The sequence below is a fragment of the Asparagus officinalis genome, chromosome 8 (assembly GCF_001876935.1).
Source record: "Asparagus officinalis chromosome 8, Aspof.V1, whole genome shotgun sequence".
Classification (NCBI taxonomy): Eukaryota; Viridiplantae; Streptophyta; class Magnoliopsida; order Asparagales; family Asparagaceae; genus Asparagus; species Asparagus officinalis.
Window position 1 is genome coordinate 9,696,565 of NC_033801.1, and position 7,339 is coordinate 9,703,903.

Sequence of the window (7,339 nt, forward strand, 5' to 3'; positions counted from 1 at the left end):
TATATATATATATATATATATATATATATATATATAATATAAGTATATATAAGTATATTCTCTCTTATATATGAATAATATATATATATTTATACTTACTCTTATATGAGTATATATATATATATATACACACACACACACACACACACACACATTATACATACATATATTAAGAGAGATCATACTTATACATATATATCATACTCCCTTTAAAAGCACGAGTCCGGGAAAATCTTTCTATGGTCAATATTGCCCTTCATTATTTTAAATATTTCATTTATATCTTAATTTATCCTAATCATAATTATATCCTATCCTAATCCTATGTGAATTATTTATAACTTAACAATTTTAAAAAGTAATATTGATAAAAAATATAAAACATATTGCATTAGTTTGTTAAGATAAAGAAATTATACGTAGCTAACGACTATAATACATAAAGTATTGTAAAAAAAACTAAAAAGTTTTAAAATTGCACAAAATACCCTTAAAAGTTTAAAATTATAAAAACTATCTCGACGTCTAAAAACTTAAAACAAAAAATATGAAATCATTAAATTAATAACAGTTTGTGAAGAATTTAAAATTTGTGGTTAACATCCCAATATCTCAAAAATTATAGAAACAACCTCTAAAGTTCAAATTACAAACAAACACCTGAAATTCTAAATTTTCAAAACTTGTAAACAACATAGATGAAATTAAGAGATTACCATAATGTATCTGATAATTTCTGACATTTCAAACCTTAAAACAATAAACATGAAATTAAGAAATTAATAGTAACCTCCCAAGAATTTAAAATTTTCAACTAACACCCTTAATATCCCAAAAATTAAAGAAACACACTCAAAAGTTTAAATTATAAAAAACAACCTTAAAAATTTTAAAATTTTTAAATTTATAAATAATAAAATATTAATTAAAGAGATTACCCTCACGCACCTAAACATTTAAAATTTGCCGAAATTAACCTCAAAGTTACAAAAATTGTAGAAAAAACTCTTTTAAAATTTAAAAATCATAAAAAACTTTAAAGTTTTAAAATTTATAACCAGTACACATCAAATCAGAAAACTATTGGTAGACCGCTAAAATTTAAATTTTTTAAAAATTAATCTACAGTTTTAATAATTGTAAAAAGCAACCTCAAAATTTTAGAGTTGTAAGAAATATCGTGATATTTAAAAATTACCACTAGCATATGAAACATAGAAGTTACAACTACCAAAATTAAAAGTAGTTTTTTAAAATGCTCCTAAAGTTTTAAAAATGACAAATCACACCCTCAAAGTTTAAAACCATAAAAAAAGGCTGAAAAAGAAAAGTATAGTTGTTAGGTATTCTTTCATTAATATATATATATATAAATATACAACGCCCCCGTCGACTTTCTCAAAAGATGCAAACCAGTCTCGCCTAGGGGTTACATGAAAAGTAGCGCTGGAATCAAGCATCCAATCTGATGCATCCACATGATTCACCTCCGGAGTAATCAGTAGAGAAAAGTACGAATCATCGGAATCATCGCCTTTCGCAATATTCACCTCATTGGCCTTCGGGCCCTTTTTCTTGCCATTCTCTTTCTCCTTGAGCTTCGGGCAGTCTCTCTTCCAATGTCCCTGCTCCTTGCAGAATGCACATTGGTTTTTTGCTAATTGGTGACGGCCTCTAGACTTTGACCTTTCTCTATTACCACCTTTCGGATATGGGCTTCTACCTCTCGTCGACAAGACCTCTCCTGAAGTACTAGCGCGGGAAGTCTCCTTATCCTTCCTCCTCAAATCGTAATTTGTCAAAGCGTTAGTCACTTCACTATAGCTGATAGAAGATCTCCAGTTCAACAAAGTGAGCACGAAGGTATCATACTCCTCATCCGGTAAGGAGCCCAACAAAATAATCGCCTTGTACTCATCCGATATCTTCTCATCAACATTCGAGTTGTTCACATGAGCCGCTAGCGAGGTGCCTCTGGACATCTGGAATCTGAATAACCTACGCAGCAAGTACAACCGGTTCTCAACACTCTTCGTAAGATACTTATTGTTGAGAATTTCCCACATCTTCATTGCAGACGTCACCCCAATCACATCATATTTCAGCTAAAACTACAATGACAAAAAAGCCCCAAAATCCCCTTCCCCCTCGTGACCAGTCTCCTCCTCCGTCAACATGGGGTCTTTAATCTCCTCCAAAACCTCCATTTCTCCTCAATTTCTCCTCAAAAAACCCCATAAAAAATCCCCATTTCTCCTCCTCCGTCAACGGATCGACTTTCCCAACTCGATCCTACCGCGAAAGCAGCATCACTGCCGACGGATGGACTTTCCCAACAGATCGACTTTCCCAACTCGAGATCCCCATTTCTCCTCCTCCACCAAGCCACCGCCTTCCCCCAACTCAGGTAACGATCTCAGCCCATTCCAAGCTCGTTACAAGTTTTGATTAGGGTTTTTGTCGGTCTTTTTTTGGATTTATAGCTTGATTACAAGAACTAGGGATTTGAGTTGGGGGAAGGCGGTGGCTTGGTGGAGGAGGAGAAATAGGGATCTCGAGTTGGGAAAGTCGATCTGTTGGGAAAGTCGATCCGTCGGCGGTGATGCTGCTTTCGCGGTGGGATCGAGTTGGGAAAGTCGATCCGTTGACGGAGGAGGAGAAATGGGGATTTTTTATGGGGTTTTTTGAGGAGAAATGGAGGTTTTGGAGGAGATTAAAGACCCCCTTGTTGACGGAGGAGGAGACTGGTCACGAGCTCGAGATGGAGGCTTTTTTGTCGTTGTAGTTTTTCAAAAAAAACCCTGCTACGGAGCTCGAGATGGGATCACGGAGATGCGAACAATTTTCTAAAAAAACCCTTGCTTTCTTACCAACTCAGCCAGATGCGTACGCATCAGTCCGCATCAGAAATCCTATATATATATATATATATATATAACACAAAATCTCCTCAACTGCAACCGCACAAAACCAAGCCTTGCTCTGCGCCTCTGTTCCGCAATCACCAAAGAGAACAAAATCTCCTGCACCGAACCCTTTTGCTGCAGCCGCCTACCCTCTATGCACTAAACCCTAGGTGATCTTTTTCGGCTGCATTTATAAGCACGGTGACTTGGAAATATCGGGTGGGCTTCGTGGGCCTTCAAGGCTTCGTTCACGAGTTCACTTCACACGTAAATGCTTTGCCTTGGGGGGTCCCACAATCACGTGTTCACAAAGTGCTATCATATCTTGCCGATTCTTAACTCACTTAGAAGTTGACCCCTCAAACATTTAAAATTACTATTAGATCCTTCAGTTCTTAAATTATTTTGAAATGAGTCCCTCTAATAAAAAGTAGAAGTAATAATTGGAGTTATTAATTTCAAAAAGATTACAAAAATTATGAGATCTAATAAAAAATTCAATGAGTTGACGGATTTATTTGAAAATAAGTAATTTATATATATTATAACTCTCAAAAATATTTTTATCGATAAATTAAAAAAAACTATTTTCAAAATGCTTAACCATTATTTTTTTGACTTCTTCACGCATTCCGCGGCAAACAGTGACAATTTTGCTCGTTTTAAAAAAATTAGTTTATGAAAATGACAGACATACAGTAAAATTTACATGTAAATCGTGGTTAGCTACTGAAATTGTGGACATCATCCACCCATCACTTATGATGTGACATTATGCAGTTCATGGTAATAAATTAAGAGTATGATGACTAGTATGCGTTCTTGTCACCTAACAAATTATCCAGGACCTCTCTTTCAAAGTTTCAAGCTCATAACCTATTATTATTTCCATGGTCGTTTAAGAATATTTCTTTGATGTTGCTTAATGCCATGTGATCTAGAACCATACTGCTTGCAAATTTTCGTTTGAATAATATTAAATTCTCTTAATTCAGGTCTAGCTTGCATTTGCTTACAACAAGGTAGACAGCCTAATAAAAAAAACCTTTTAAGAATGTGTCAATTGTATGTATGTGTCAATTGTATATGTATATATATATATATATAATTCAATACCAGTAGTGTTGCTATTTATTAAAGCCTATATTGTATTTTATTAATAATAATATTATCCGTTTTAATTAATTGTTAATTAGGCCGGCTATCAAACAGAACATTATTCTGAAGCTCTAGTGCCTGCGTGATGCAATAATATTAGATGGGAGATTAAAAACACATGGCCGGCTTTCTTTTCTTAGAATAAACATATTTTATATCAACAAATTTAATTTAATTTAAATAAAAAAGTAGATTTTTTTAATAGAGGAAAGACGGCAACTAGACGACAACAGAATATATGGTCAAATTATTGGCACACGGAATGTTTCTAAGCTTCTGCATAATCTCATGTTTTTATTTTTCTCCATCATTTTCATATCTTGAAGCATGAACAAGGTTAGCAATTTTATCAGTAGAGAAATAAACAAGAAAAGGTAGCGAAAATGTCAAGATGAAATTTGGCAAAATGCTTTTAAGCGTGAAATCTATACAGCTCCAGACCTTCAGGCATTTTATTGTATACAACTCATGTCTCCAAAAATTCAGCAGAGATATCATGTCCATACCACATGTACACAACTTGTGTTTACAAACGTATGCAATTCTCTATGTCATATCATCAAATACGGATATTAACGATTTCACATAACATTAATTATCTTTGAACAATGAGGTTGTATTTGACAAACCTCTAAAACTAGACTAAAACTGAGCAATGTTCGTCCAGTTTTTAGGCCAAAAATACCCACTAAATTGATTTTAATTTGGACCACCCAATGGTCCAAATTGAAACCGGTTTAAGATAAAACTGAGCCATGACTGATCATAGTCCAATTTTTGATAGATTGTCAAACACGTCATGGGTGTATACATGCATACAAGAAAAGCAAACGTGTACACATGCTACAAAACGCCAAACAATTGAACACAAAAAAATTAACTTTCCTCAGAAAACAAATTTTCGAATTTTATAAGCTTTACACATTTAAAATGTTGGATATTTTGACTATATCATTACTTATATGACCTAGGCTGTTTTGATAATGCTACGCTTATATTGAAATTGAGAACAGTCAGTATGATAAAAAAATATCAGTTGTTGTTGTTGTGGACAGTCTCAAGCTTAAACACTCTCTGTTTCCATCCAAAATCTTATTATGACCGGTGCATAGCAATAAATTGGAAAGCAAATGCAACTCGTAATAGAAGATAATACACAAAGAAAAGACTTACTTACTTTTAGCAGAATTTAAGTTTAAAAGTGTGTGTGTCTATATATATATATATAGGGAGAGGTTCAAATAAAAACCTCACTATCCTAAAAACTAAAAACCAATCCTCTCCATTGGATCTAGATTCATCCAATGGCTGAGATTAAAGCTGCATAAGGGTAATTAGGTAAAATAAACAGCCCACTAAGAGATGTAATTAATGCTTCTCTGTTGAGTTCTCCATTTCCCCATGCAACTCTCTCTCTCTCTCCAAAATCACAGCAACTCTCTCTCTGTCTTCAACATCTCTCTTCTTCAACCTCTCTCTCTCTCTCTCCAAAATCACAGCAACTCTCTCTTCTTCAACCTTCGTCTTCATGGTTTATGAAATTATTTTGACGCTTCGTCTTCACGGTCTTCTTCAACCTTCGTCTTCATGATTCAGTGGGCTGTTAAATTATTTTGACGCTTTAATGGTAAGTTTATAAAATTTGTTTGATTTTTCGTCTAAAAGTTTTAGTTTTAACCTTAAAGATCGTAGCTTTTTGTTGTAAAAGGTGAAATATTTCACCTTTTAGTTTGAAAAGTTTTTTGTTTTTTGAAGAAACCAGTTAAAAAACAAAGACACGCATAAGTGAATCTAGATTCACTGCAGTGAATCTAGATTCACAGCAGTGAATCCAGATTCAGTATGTGAGGTGTTTGTTTTTTACCATAAAAATCGTAATTTTTTGCATAAGTGAATCTAGATTCACTGCAGTGAATCTCGATTCACAGCAGTGAATCCAGATTCAGTATATGAGGTGTTTGTTTTTTACCATAAAAATCGTAATTTTTTGCTGTAAAAGATGAAATCTTTTCATGGTTTAAAATTTTATAGCTTGTTTTTACCATAAGTTTCTTATTCTTTTTGTTTAAAATTTTATAGCTTATTTTTTACCATAAATTTCTTATTCTTCAATATAATCCAGATTCACTGGAGTGAATCCAGATTCACTGGAGTGAATCCAGATTCACTGGAGTGAATCCAGATTCACTCCAGCGAAAGCTTGGATGGTTAGGATGGTTTTTAATGAATTGTTGAAGAAATAAATGCATGTACTGTAATTTCGAAGAAATAAACGCATGAGTGAATCTAGATTCACTGCAGTGAATCCAGATTCAGTTATGTGAGGTGTTTGTTTTTTACCATAAAAATCGTAACTTTTTGCTGTAAAATGTGAAATCTTATAATGGTTTAAAATTTTATAGCTTGGTTTTTACCATAAGTTTCTTATTCTTTTTGTTTTTTATTTTTGCAGATTTGCTATTGTTTGATAATGAGTTTCAGTTACCATAAAAATCGTAACTTTTTGCTGTAAAATGTGAAATCTTATAATGGTTTAAAATTTTATAGCTTGGTTTTTACCATAAGTTTCTTATTCTTTTTGTTTTTTATTTTTGCAGATTTGCTATTGTTTGATAATGAGTTTCAGTCCACTGAATCTGGATTCAATTCAGTGATTCTGGATTCACTCCAATGAATCGAGCTTCAATATAATCCAGATTCAATGGAGTGAATTCAGATTCAATGGAGTGAATCCAGATTCACTCCAGCGAAAGCTTGGATGGTTAGGATGATTTTTAATGAATTGTTGATGTGTTCTTCATGCGAAGATGGAAGATCAAAGCTTGATAGAAGATGTAAGTGAGTTACAGAGAGCAGGAAGTGAGTTAGAGAGAGAAATGGGGAAATGAAGAACTCAATAGAGAAGCATTAATATTGCCAGCCACCATTAATGTAGTTAATTGTTCAACGTGTTGTATTTTTGGTTTCCAATGTTGCTAGCCACCATTAATGTAGTGAATTGTTCCAATTTTACCCTTTTCACATTAATGATGTGTATTAAATTTTTCTATATTTACAATTCTGCCATTGAAATGTAGGCCATTGGATTAGATAGATTGGAGGGTTAGGATTGGTTTATGCTCCATACCAAAACTACAAGAAAAGAAGGTCCCAAAACTTCATTCTTTATTTCATTTTCTGCAAGTCATTTGCAAATAATAATATAAGATAACCCAAGGTCCTTCGGTTTGAACACGTGCAGAATATAAGAAGGTACAAGGAAACTTACCAGTGCC